We start from the raw sequence: 14,477 nt of genomic DNA, 5'->3' as shown, positions 1-14,477 counted from the left end.
ATAAAGAAGTTGCTTCATCGATATGGTTTTGTGACCTGTGGGTTGCAGGTATGACCATGTCACCTCATAGTCCCTTAACTGGTAGATACCACAACAGGCTCTGATTTGGGCAGAAGTAGGAGAGCATCTTTCATGTGCTTTTGGGCCATTCATGTATCTTCTTTTGCAAATTGCCAAGTCTTTTGCCATTTTGTTTTATTGGGTTGTTTGCCATTTTTTCTTGTATATTGAAGGATGATTAGCATGTACTGTTGTTATATCTTCAGCTTAACAACTCTTGACCCATGTGTACACCTGTGTAACCACTAATCCACTTAAGATACAGAAAGAACATTTTCATCATCATGGAAAATTTTCATCTTCAATTCACTAACTCCACACTCCCTCAAAAGCTGTGTCTTTTTTTATAAGGTAGATTGTTCTATAAAATTCTTTTCTTATAATGGAATTGTTAGGTTTTGATATCATTGATGTCTTGGGTACATAAAATAATTGGAGAAGTCATCTTTCCTCCTTTATTTTCTGAAATAACTTGTGCTTCATTTCTTCATTGTTTCTTCATTAAATGTTTATTAGAATATACCAGCGAAACCGAGATTATTTGTATGAAGGTTTAAATTATAAAATTATTATAAATAATATATGCCTATTCAGGATATTTTACTTCTTGTTGACTAATTTTAGTATGTGTGATTTTCAAAGATTTATTTCACACAAGGTGTCAAATTTATAATTGATGATTCTTTTATTATCATTTTAATATCTGTGCTATCTTTAGTGACATCCTCTTTTATTTGTAATATTGGTAATTTATGTTTTTTGATTAGCCTTCTTAAAAATTAGCAATGTCATTAATCTTTTCAAAGCACCAACTTTGACTAATCTGTCCTATTGTTCATTTCCTATCAGATGGATTTTCTCTTATTAAATTTTCCTTTCTTTTTCTTATTTTGTCTGTTTTTTTAAGCTCATAAGCTTTCTTGAAATATTGATTTTAACCTTTTTCTTTTCTATTAGAAATATTTAAAGCTATAAATTTCTTCTACAGAATCCTATAGCTGTATCTCATAAATGTAGATATATTGCATTTTTGTTATCATTCAGTTTTTAATATTTTCTATTTTCTCTTTTGATATCAACATTAACTCATGGGTTGTTTAGAATCGTATCATTTTTTCCCTTTAATTTTGCCTGTTTTTGCTTTATGCATTTTGAAGCACTTTTATTAAGTACTTTGCTATTCTGCCTTGTAATAAAAGGATCTTTTTATCCTTATGAGATACTTCTTTACCATTAACAACATCCTTTGCACTGAAGACTACTTCCTGATGTCAATATGACACATCAGCTTTCTTATGCTCATTCTTGTGTGGTATACAATTTGTCATCCTATTACTTTTGACTTACCTTGTCTTTATATTTAATATATATCTACTATAGATAACAAACAGTTCGACTATACATTTATTATCCATTTTTGGTAATTGCCTTTTAATTGTAGCTTTTCTTTATTTAAATTGAAAATAGCATAGACATGACTAGACTTAAGTCTAACATTTTGCTATTTGTCTTCTATTTATGCCATGCTTTTAGCTCTTTTTTCTCACCTTTTTAAGGTTATTCAAATTATAGTCACTACTCCATTTACTTCCTTATATGACCTTTAGCTGTATAGACATTGATATGGAGTGTAATAAGAAAAACAAATATGGAATAGAAAATGTGAGGATGAACCCTAAGCTATGAAATTTGAATTAGAAGAATCAGTATGAACTAGTGATTGTTTAAAAAAAAAAAATACTTCTAATCTATGGCTATGCTACACTGAATGTGCCCGATCTTGTCTGATCTTGGAAGCTAAGCAGGGTTGGGTCTGGTTAGTACTTGGATGGGAGACCACCTAGGAAGATCAGGTGCTGTAGGTGTTAAACGAACACACAAACAAACAAAAAACATCCAAACTCTTCTATTGAAGGGCATAGAAGAAATGTCATCCAAAGCAATGAGTATGTATAATGCTCAGATATGTTGTTTTTTAAATGTCCCTTTCAACTAAAGAATATGAGGTTTGGGACTGGGAAAATAAAAGGTGAGCCTGAAACATATCATCGAATCAGAAATCAAAGATATGTTCAAATACTAAATAAAACACATTAAAAATATGTAGGAGATTACCTGAAAGGATTTCCACTGGTAAAATTTAGGACAAATTCAACACTAAAAAAATTATCATAAAGTCTTCTAACACATTGACTAAGAAAAAAAAGAAAGGAATCAATACATTCAGAGAGGTATTTTTTAACAGTGACAAGAGGCTATGAGTGAGGGAGAGATCTTCTTTATAAAATAAAATAGGGAAAATTCACCATTTTGCTACTAACGACATAATAAATAACTTTATAACAAATTTTATAAGCAAATGTTAAAATTAGAACTAAAAAAGAAAGATGTATTCATATTTGGAAATTTCAATATCCCTATTGCATTAATTAATAGAACAAGTAGAGAAAAAAAAAAACAGTACTAACATAGAAAAAACTGGAACACTATCAGTCACTTTGACTAATGGAAAATTATAGAACATAATAACAACTAAATAATACACATCTATTTCAAGTGCACAAGGAATATTCACAAAGATACCATATGCTCAGCCAGAAGGTACGTCTTCATAATTATCAAATAATGATATTAAATTATATTCATTTTCAATAAGGTATCCAAAAAGTCCTCAAATACTAGCAAATCAAACACTTCTAAATAACAAGCAGATCAAAGAAATTATAGCAGAAATTAGAAAATGTTTTTAACTCAATAATAATGAAAATAGAACATATCTAAATTTATGTAATGCAGGAAAAGTATTGATTAGAGAGAAATACATAATTTTAAATGCTTACTTTAGAAATAAAAAAGTGAAACTAGAACTAAGATTCTACTGTAAGAAGCTAGAAAAAATAATAGTGAACAAACTAAGCCCAAAGGATGTAGAAGGAAGAAATTATAAAGATAAAAAACAGAAATAAAATAGAAACAGATATGGAATATTTCTAACTGACATCCCCTTTCTGTTTGGCTAGCATTTCTATTTTCTCATTCGTTCATTTGTTCACACATCCGATATTTAATTTGGGACTACTGTGAGCTTGGCAATGAGTGAGTTGCTGTGGGAAAGCCGTGATTGAAGTCTCTTCTCTCATTACACTCAGGAAAAGAATTATAAAATAATTCGTTTTCAAAGTTTTGATCCACTCCAGATGAGAACAACAGGAAGACTGAATCATCACAGGCGGATTACGAATGCCACAGGGAAAAAAAGAGTACATACGTCACCCAAAGTGTCCAGTTGATTTCATTTAGCGCTGCTCAGAGGTTACAGAATTTTAGCTGAGATAAGGTGATCACACAGGGCAGGAGCAGATGCGATGGCCTCTCTTGAGACCGGCCGCATTTCTCGCCCCCTCCGCTGTGGTCCTTCCTGGACCTGGGTGCCAGTCACGGTTGCTGGGCACAAACTTGTGGTCCTCTTCCTTTGAGGCACATGGTAAGATTGTGATTCTGAGAAAATCGTAAGTGTGAATTCACTGCGGGCTCTTCGTTCCCCTCCCGTGGACGTGAAGATGGAACCTCTGTGAGCCCTAGCGGAGGCTGCTGCTAACTCGCAAGGGGCATGTGGCATACGCAAGAAATAAGTCTTTGTTGTTTCACGTCAATGAAATCTGGGGAATGTTTGTTACTGCAGTGTGAGCCAGCGTACCCCAACCTAGGCAGGGCAGGAAGCTGCCGGCCTCCCCGGGGTCTCTCCAGATCCAGGGCTATTAACTCTGTGCTGCGACACAGAAGTCTCAGGAAAGGGAGGTGACATCACTATTTAGACTGACATCAGCAAATCACATTATCTTGCCAGAGAAAATAGATCTTCAGCAGTAAGGTGACCCTGCACCATTTTTCTGCCTCCAATTATTTGGAATTCCTTAAAACCCATTTCTGCACAGAGGCTTACCCAGGTCTGCTCTCACCAGAGACAGTGGACAGCTCCCTAGAGAAAGTGACTACGACTCTAATGTACTAGGAAATTTACTTATTTTTATCATAAAAAAAAACAACATTCTCCTTCATATCTATGCATAATCCCCTGAATCGTATGAGTTTAATAAATGTCTGTTTGTATTTTATTAGATCATCTGTGTTTTTACTAAATTAGCTCATAGGAAATAATAACTGAGATGAAACATAAATATATGTTAGGATGTTGCGTAATAGTTTTTTTTTTTCTTTCAAAGAGCTAAAAAGAATACGTCATGGCATAGAAAATGGTGGTCATTGGCTTTGACTATTTATATATCCCTAGTGAGGTAAAACTAATGACCGAATTTCAGGATCTATTTTATCACAGTGGAGTATATAATTCTTGTTTATATGAAGCTAGTCTGGTTTCAGTGAAATAATTTAACTTTCTAATGACCTTTTCATTCAGATGTGATTAATTCCGTATCATAGCATTAGCTCATGCAGTGAGCCGAAATGCCATGGTAAATATGATAATTACCTAGCAGAATTCAGGCCTATAAGCACTCAGAATTGCAATAGAAAATGCCATCATCTAGAAGTGCTTTGGCATTGGGAGATAGATACAGGGTGAAATTATCTATCACCCATATAGCAATCTAAACCCCAGGTATCAGAGAGTATTAAAATGGGCTTATATTCTCCAATAACTTTAAATTTCCCAAGGTTATTAGTAAAAACGCTCTACTGCGAACAACTTGATCACTTTTCAAAAAAAAAATTGTTTTTCTTTCTTTTCACTTGTGCATTGGTTTGTAGCTTTTGGCTGCTTCCCAGAATCCTCTGGTCATATGTTCCCTCCAGGGACACTCCAGGTGGATGAAAACTCAGGGTTACAGAGTTGCCAAACACTTAAAGAAGCCATCAATCTATTACTGGAATAAACTCACTGTGCATAAACAAAAGGTGTCGGAGAGCTGCAAAGAAGTCCAGAGCAGGAAAATATCTAGCAACTTATAATAGAAAATATTTCCAAGAGAAAATGGCACACCATTTTTTTTGTTTTGTTTTTATATTTTATGGAAAAGTTTTTTGCCAAGGAGCCTGAGTCAGACGCAAAATAGTAAAGCCCTCGGAGCAAAATACTCTCTCAAATGTCTAACTCTTCACTAAATAATTAGGTATTACATTAACACCTTAAGTTTACAGATTATTTTCACTTCTGAGCCTCAGGAGGAGATGGCATGAATAGATCGTACTGTTCTCCTTTCGGAGGAGAATACTGAGGCCAGAGTGTAGCCCAGAGGCTTAACCGAGGTCATTAACTGGTGGCAGAGTGGTGTCAGGAAGAGAGCCCAAGCTTTGGCCCAAACATACCGCAGACCCCATTCCAATGACGTCCTGTGCCACCTGTGTGTCATTGGCACTGGTTCCAAACTCTCTGGGCTTCATTTCCCATACCTAAAAAGAGAAGATAATACTTACTTCAAGAAGTTATTATATAATTAAATAGGAGAATAAAGGAAATTTTTAGTATCTGCTAATAGTATTCCGACAAATATTAAGTAGGTTCTCTGAAAAAAACAAAAACAAAAACGTACGCATGAATATGCGTACATAAATTTATTATAAATCATATTGACATAAAGGATATTTAGCACATAACTAATAATAAGAAAATATACAATGCTTATTCTTGTAAATTCACATAGCCAATGGATGGTACCAGAATGCTTCCATTGGTACTTGCCAAACCCTTGTATTGGTGGCCAAATCATGGCTGCAGTTCAACCGGGATGTGACAAATGGACTTGGATCCCAATCTGCCATCTCTTTCCACAATAACTGTATCATCAGTGAGTCTGTATGTGGCATGAACGTTGGTTGATATTTTTGTTTACTTTAACAAGGCAGGAAGAAAGTAAAGCAGCCAAGACATGCGTCGGAAACTTGCCTGCTCATCCATGACGCGCATGGCATCTTTGCTGCATCAGATAATAGCTTTCAAATGATAGATGAATAGTTCCTCAAATTTATACTATTCATAATCTAACTGGATGATGCGCTTTCACTTTAATCTGCAGCATTCCCATTTCTTAAGATTATCCAACCAACAAAACAATAAATTAACACTCGATCTGTAGCATTTGTCAGCCGCAGCTCATTTCAGCCACCGACGTGACGGCACCGAACACAGGGCAGAAAAGAAGTGGACGGACCACACGGTTACACAGGCTTGGCACCCTACCGACACGCAGACACAAATCACCTCCTCGAGAGCATAGATACTGCAGAAAAGTACTTTGGACGCGATGAGATGTCAGTGTTGATTGTCTTTAATATTTTATGTAAATGTAGATTTATACAATTTCATTTTTAATAATAGACGTTTTTAACAACTGGCTTGACAATTCTTGAAAAAATTAACGGTGGGCTGTCGGGTGAGCCAGCGGGAGTTGGCTAGAGCATGACACTACAATCTACCGCATATTAAATGCTCGGTAAATTTTTTCTTGTTTTTCCTTTTGTCTTGTTAACCTTCTACCTATTCTCCTTATATAAATTAAGGTCTCTCTCCAGCCCAATGCAGCTCTTCTGCCCGTGGCATCTAGGAGCTGCTCTTAATTAAGTCAGCTTCAGAAACATCTCAACATGTCTAGTTCCCCTTAACACTCAATCTGCAACTAAGACACACATTTAACTGAAAATTTACTGAATCTGTTCTTATAATCTCCCTGTTTTGAGGGGAATAACAAAAAGCATAAGAAAAAAGATGACTACTTAAAAAAAAAACACTACTTTTTGTTCTTTTACAGCCCACCTATGGGAAGCAGCAACATCTATCAATATCTTTTCTCTTTCCAGGACCCTCACTCTTTGATCTAGGGGACCCCACTGTCTTAAGAATCCAGTGGTGACTAAGTCAGCAAGAATCATGGCCAGAGGCAGTCTGAGTCTTAGCAGAGGCTCGAAGCTCCCTCAGGACACTGTGTCCTGCTATGTAGTAAGATATTTTTTCTAGATAAGAGACTACCGATTAATATTTCTGGCCCTCATTTATTATTCCTCCCTTCTTCCCCAGAAGTTGCTGGACCCTCACCTAGTTCCTGCTGGCAACCGTCACAGAGGCTTACTGGGGTGCATGATGCAGAATGTGATGTTCATTTATTCTGACAATCCTGATCACCCCAAGGTTATGTGGGGATAAGCCCTGGGAAACCTAGGAGCAGTTTTACCCACTAATCATATTATAGCTCTGATGGGAGAAACTCCTAACTAGAACTACTTCACTTTTGCATTTCTCCTTTTTTTATTGTTGTTCATAAAATGTTACATAAGCATCTTCCTCTCTCATCCTATACAAAGTCTTCTTGTTTCCTTTATCTCTAAATCAATAGCATTTGCGCATTTGCTCAGAAGTTGCACGCTTTGCAATCCCACCATAAACAGAAACTTCCTGCAGACTCACTGATACGTAATGAAGTGCGCCTTCTTATTTCATCGTTTTCGACTGCTAATGATGGAGCATTTAGAATAGACTAAAAAATAATTTGATATAATCAAACTGTTAGCCCCTCAGGGGCTACCGGTTTGTAAGATTCGGTTTTGTATCATAAAATAACCTCTTTATTAGGTGCTAGTGTCAGCCCTTCTGTTTAGTAGGTTTACGACCTCAGATTTGTCACAACCCCTAGCATCTTCTGGGAAATGAAGATAAATAATACACCTTACTTAGCTAATCTGGGAATGCTCCGATCTCACTTTGATCTGGTCACTGATTTCAAGAGGCTCGTGGAAGAGAGAGGTGCACGGATAAAGGGAACAAAGCAGATGAGGCGACCATATGGGACTACAGCGCCACACCCCAAAGCAGGACTCTGGTGGGCTAGATTTCAGGAAGAAAATCCTTTTTTTTTTTGCCACGAGTAGACAATTTGCTTCTGAAATGGACTTGGTATAATTATGGGGAATTGCGCTGACCAGAGAGGTTCAGTGGACACAGTTTGCTGTGATTCGTTCTGAGCAACACAGTCCGATAGTTCTTCGAAGTCCGCAATGCAGTTACACAAATACCGTCTACCCAGGCATTCATCCAAACCATCATGCCAGAGTGTGCTGGAGACCTGAAAAACCTTGGCTTAAAAGGCAACTGAAGAAAAATTATTCTGGAATAAGACTGAGCGAGAAACGTCTTTAAATAGAAATATGCCAAAATGGGGAGAGAGGATTTGAATATTCAGATTAACACCAATATCTTAAGCCATGTGCTGCCTGTCTGTCTGTCTGAACAGGTATTCCAGTGACCTCATCTTTGAAAGTCAAAAAACCCAAAAAAGAGACACACAGATAGAAGATCTGGGTGTCTCTTATCAACACACAACTGTTAGCAAGTCATGAGGAATTAAGAAACGTTAATAATAGATGATCTTTAGCTGTAAACTTTTTGAGAGGTGTGAGTTAGAACATTTTATTCTTAAATGGGTCCCCGGGTTTAAAATGTGCCCTTTGAATTAACAATAAAACCTGGGTTATTTTTCATCCTTTGCAGTTTCAATATCAATTCAATTGTCCTCATCTGCAGTCTTATTCTTAGGTCTTTAAAGTAAGAGCACGTGGAAAGAAAGTGAACCACAGAGAAGGGCCATCTCAACATGCAATGAGCAACAAGGATAAAAAGGGGTGGGTAATCTGAAAGTAGAAAAGCATCGTTGTAAGAAACGCTCAGAGAGGATGTCTTTCACTCATAAATAGGTCATAGTGAAAGCTTTGCACCATCAAATGCACTCCAGAAAGACTGTATATAATCCCTTCGTGGAATTGACATTTAGAGTCAAGTTCTCTACTCCCAACCTGTAGGCCTACGATGAGTTTCTATGGACACCTGGAACCTCATTTGTGATCAGAGGATTTGTATATATTTGTGACTCACACAAGCAGACTAAAGTAGCTCCCTAATCTTGGTCTTTGAACCTTTGATTTAATTCAATCCAGTTAGTTATAGTAGAAATTAATTTGTAAGGCAGTACCAAAATGTTTATTCTACGTAACATTTACAATATATTACACTAGCATTATATATTTTATTTTCCTTAAAATGTACCTAAATATATGAAATTCATATTGGGCCTAGCCCTATATGCTACGTTAACAAAAAAATAATCACTAACCTTTTATAGAACATGTAGAATATCATCATCACTGCACGCAGCACTAGGGGAGTGGTCTCTTAACATCTGTGACTTTATACCCCACATTGGTAGCTTATTGGAAGCAAAGATTTTGTTTGATTTGAGTCTATAGTCTTGAGGTTTATTAGAATTTTTGGCAACTGCCAGGTGCCTAATAGATCTATGATGACTGGGTTTAAAATATATATATATATATATATATATATATATATATATATATATATATTAGAAAGATACAAAGAAAAATATGAATCTGCAAAATGAGAGGTTACCCACAGGAGGATATACTTTGTCAAAAGCAAAATTGGGTATTGGTAGTTGGTAATGGGGGAGCATGCACCAAACAGAAAAGAACACTTAATCTTAAAAGATCGTGCCATGAACTGTGAGTGAGGGCAGTGAGTAGGCATGCGCCAACATGTACAGTCTGCTTAGAACAGATAAACCCATCTCAACTCCAATAAACTCAGGGTAAATACAGAATCCAGTCATTGAGGGAAAGTGAGTTGATAAAAACCTATGACGTTCAGTAAGATTCCTTTGGTATGGAGAAGGACCTGTTTTCAAAATGTAAGAAATTAAAAAGACAAGAGAGAAAGGGTTAGTGAACCTTCTCTGTATAAAAAATAGAATGCTCTGAATACTCAATCATTTAGAAAATCTATATTAACTATATGACAGATGAAAACATATTAAATTTTCAGTGACTGGGTCTGATCTAGCAATTGTGAGAGTTATTTGTCTTTGACATTGCAAGCTTTTGGTTGTTTTTTGGGGGAAAAAAATAAAGCAAATATTAAAAAGGAAAAAAAAAGAACCTGCAGTGATCCATGTGTTAGTGCATGAGAAACAGATTTTTGAGGGATAAAAGTCTCAGTGGGGGAAACAAGCAGTTCAACCTCCCACAAAGAAAGAGGTGAGACACTCCCCTTCCCCGCTGCCTTAAATCCTACAAACGCCTATTCTCTACCCACATTAGAGCACTTATTTGTACATTTCAGCAGCCATCTCAGTACCTGGGAACAAATGGCAGAACATTATTTCACTCCTTTGAACAGAACCTAACAATTTAAACAGCAGGAGTTCGAGTGTTTTATCAACAGCAAGCTACTATCTACTCTAAAAGAGAAAGACAAAAAGAAAAGGAAAAAGTAAGCCCTCAAAAACAAAACCCCTCAAGGAATGTAGAATGAATGTTTAGTGAACTATGTGTTTGGAATTGAAAAGGTGTCACAGCATGCAATGAGATAGAAGTCATTCAGAATGGCAGTGAAATTATCTTTTTGCCTTTCTGAGCTTCCAAATAAGCCTTAATACTTTGTTCTACCTCCTGGGTCAGGTACAAGAATACACTGCTCAGAAAATAACCTCTTTACTTGGGCCTTTGAGTCTGAGCCTTGTTAATTTCACCATCGGTCATCACCCAGGAGAATCGCACTGACTCATCCCTTAATGTCACCAAACCACGAGTCCTAGCAAATGGTCACAGGTCACCCGATGGACCCTTTGCTCAGTATAAGCCTTACTGTCACTGCTGAATTCAGATATGGTTCCTGCATTCTAGGGAAAACTCAGCATTCCCTTAGCCATTCAAATTTTTACAAAGAGATAGAATGGAATAATAAGATATAGCAAATTTGAGACTTCTTTTTAAGGCTCATGTTAGTGCATAGAACATAGAATTCTTAGGTACTGTGACAATTATAAGTACCTTAGAGGTTGCAGTGAATATGATACTGTGTAAAAATCTGCTTTGGCTGCTCATTCTAAGTTAATATATTTATTTCAAGTGATTTATTATTTTATAAATGATTATAAAATAAAAATATTTATAAAATTCAAAAAATACACACTAGAATGCAAGATATTGGGGGTTCTAGACAAGACCCAGCTCCTCACTTATGGGGAGGCATAGTTTACCTGAAAGCCAAGATATTGGTACTTATTACGAAGGTACACGACATATCAAGTAAGGCAAGAATTGTCAACAGGTAGAAAAAAAAGTCAAGATCTAGATGAATGGCTCAGTAAATAAATGACCCCAGTTCATAGTTAGGAAAAAAAAAAAGTTAGGATTTGGTGGAATAAGAAACATATCTTGAAAGATAGTTAATATTTAGATAGATAGAGGTGAAAAAAAAAAGATAAATTTGAAATGCTTCGTGTGGAGACATAAAGTAGACAAAATTGATTACAACTGCTGGTATATAAAGATGTTCTTGAAATTAGGGTTGAGAAAGTAAATTGGATTTAGATTGTAAAGTGACTTGAATTTTATCTTAAGGTATAAATTTTAATATAATTAAGTGGCATCCTACCTTGGTCCGAAATGATTTGGGGTAGTTTACAAAGATGCAGCAAAACAAGAAACCTTAATTTACACTTCTGGAAAAAAAAAATGAGTCAAAATAAAAATGAAGATTTAAAATACTGAAGGATACCTAGGAAAGAAGTTAATTTTTTAAGAAGCATGCTTTAACAAGTTACACATTTGTTAAAAGTGATGAACAAGATTAAGTCTCCCCTAATTAAATGGGAAAATCGGGTAACGGACTGAATACTATAAGGCACAAACAAACCAAATGCTCAAGAGAATCACAACTGATAGGAAAACCAAAGACCTCAAAAAGAACTCTGTGAATATGATAAACAAACCACATCCTCAACAACCCAGCAAAAAAACTGATAGAACAATTTTTCAGAAAATCCCTATAAAAGATACAATTCATTCTCAAGAAAAGTATGTTTTTCCTCCATGAATTGCCTATCAAGTCTTAGAGAGAAACATGAGTTTTAAGGTAAATACAGGGTTACAGAGACCATCCATCAGAACTTAGAAAGCTTTAACCTGGAAAAATAGGCATCTGGCTTTCAAGAGCCCTATTTGCTCTGGAACTTGTGATGAATCAAGTGACATCCATGAACTATTTTTGTAACGATAGCAAGATTTATAGAAAATTGCATAACACATAATTCCATTTTGTACGTCAATGAGAAAAATGTGTATGTATATGTATATATTTATGTGCATAAAATGTCTACATATAAAAATATGAGCATGAGGGAAAAAATGAAGGATTCATTGTACGTGTTTAACATGGGTCCCTTAGATGTGAAAGGGAATCTTTGTGACTGAAAGGAAAAAAAGAAAGGAATTGTGGAATAAAGATGAAAAATGATTTTTTAATATAGACTACTTTTAAAAAGCAAGTTATATTTGATTATATTTTTGCAAGAAAAGACTATTTGGTGGAATTAGAATTTTCAAATGACTTATATTTCAAAAGTGAACTTTGAGCTGAGATTTCTTTTGACTACCAAGTGCTCGGACCCATCCATTAAGTTTACTTTAGAGTACAAATCTAAGCAATGTCTGTTTTCAAGTGTCACCTAGATCACCATGGCAGAGTACTTATTATGGGAATAAGTTAACAAAGAAAAGAGAATTTTTAATATGCTTGTTTCTTATAAATGTATTGAGTTAGAATTTTCTTATATAATTTTTTAAGCCTTCACAAAAATAGCAGAGTCGCATGCAAATGAAGAGGCATTTAAATGTATTTCAAATTGAATATATTTTCTTATATCAATTATCTTTATTTAGTACTAAAACTCTTAGTAAGTGCTTTAGGTAATAACAACCATTTAGGCCAAACAAGGTAATAGAAATGACAGCACTGTTATGTGATGACCCTGGCTAAGAAGTTGACACTGTGGAGTGAAAAATGTTTAATTACTCTAAGTCATTAGGCACAATTACTATGTTCCCTCACCCACGGTGTGATATCGCATTGCCTATAATAGGTGTAATTTCTAGAGAAAGTAGATGTCCCACTGTCAAGAAGAGGCAGAAAGATGTGAGAAAATTAAGAATCGCTGAACCCCTGCTGCATATAACCACCATGATAGATTTGCCTACTTTATCTCAGCTAATCTGCCCAAGGCATCTCTGAGGAAGAGATGCTCTCCTTCATTCGATAAAGTCCCTAGGTTCACAGAATTTAAGAAAAATATCTAAGTTGATAATGAGTGGCAGAGTTGGAATCTGAATTCAATATAATCATCATTTCTATCAGCCAGTGCTGTCTTACAATGAGAAACAAAATTGAATTTTTTAAAGAATTTCAATACATATGTCTTCAAGTGAATTCATCGTTTCCTGTTTGTTTCTTTGTTTGATCTGAGGGTACATTCTATTTTACCAGCCATATCTTAGAATATACCTCGAAAGAACTAAAAATAGAACTAGAATGAACATTATTCAAAGATGGATAAAGGGATATTTTAACTCTCTTTTAAGGAGAGGAGTAACATGTTTTGGTTATACATGAGATGTGTCAATGTAGGCTAAGCAAGACGTTGCTCTTGTTTTCATTTACGTATGGTTAGAAGAAGTAAGTATGGCTACCAAGTTCAAGTCCTGGAAATAGCACTAGGTTCATCGATCCCAAGGATGCTCTATTTCAGGGGAATATCTGTTCTTTTCTGTCCACCTTTCCTCAATAGCCTCAGGGAACACAAAAACCTCAATGTCATATTTTACTTGCACGGAACCAGTAGTTTAAGTAATGAGATCTTCCATTCCCCCCTTTCCTTTAAAAGTGAGTATTCCAATGCCAAGCCAGAATACATTTGTGGGATCTCAGATATGACAAATCTTTGCTTAGAATTTTATAATGGAGAGGAGAGAGAACAATGGTGTCTTTCACTGTTTTACGGTTGAAGTAAGTGGTACAGAAGAAGCCGGAGGAGGAATAATCAGAAACTACTGCAGGACGACCATGGGCGGTAAGCATCGGGGTGATTGCAAAGGTAGGAGATTGTTATTATAGACTCCTCAACTGAAAAAAAAAGTCCTTCCTCCTTTGCTAAATATGTATATCATCAGTCAGGGTTCAATGAGAGAATCAGAGCCACTCGCAAGGATTTAGAATAAGATTTGATCTTAGGGATGTAACCTCATGCAACTGTAGAAGCCGATCATACATTCTTGGTTTAGCTATTTCTTCTTCTGCTCCTAGTGCTGATTGTGGAGTCGCAGTGCAAGAGTTTGAGAAGGAAAGACAGACAGGTCGCTGTGAGCGAAGGAGCAACTACAACATGCAGAGAACACCTGGCACCTCTACCTACCTATCCCGTGTTTGTCTCTCATGAACACCATGAATGATACATGGGAAAAGTCGTCATTTACCACAGCCATCCTAGCACCTGGATGAGCATTTTGGAAAACTGAAGGATGGAATCACGTAAAAGCAGGAGAACCCAGGAGCCTAGCAGCTA

General features: G+C 35.9%; 1 pseudogene; it reads left to right on the top strand.

Annotated features, from left to right (window-relative positions):
* The first annotated feature begins 1,806 nt into the window (after positions 1–1,806).
* On the top strand, positions 1,807–1,925 carry LOC118610960 (annotated as a pseudogene).
* Positions 1,926–14,477: the final 12,552 nt, after the last annotated feature.

The sequence above is a fragment of the Rousettus aegyptiacus genome, unplaced genomic scaffold (genome assembly GCF_014176215.1).
Source record: "Rousettus aegyptiacus isolate mRouAeg1 unplaced genomic scaffold, mRouAeg1.p scaffold_m13_p_13, whole genome shotgun sequence".
Classification (NCBI taxonomy): Eukaryota; Metazoa; Chordata; class Mammalia; order Chiroptera; family Pteropodidae; genus Rousettus; species Rousettus aegyptiacus.
Note: the sequence above shows the minus strand (reverse complement) of the source record. Positions and strands in the feature narration are given on the sequence as shown.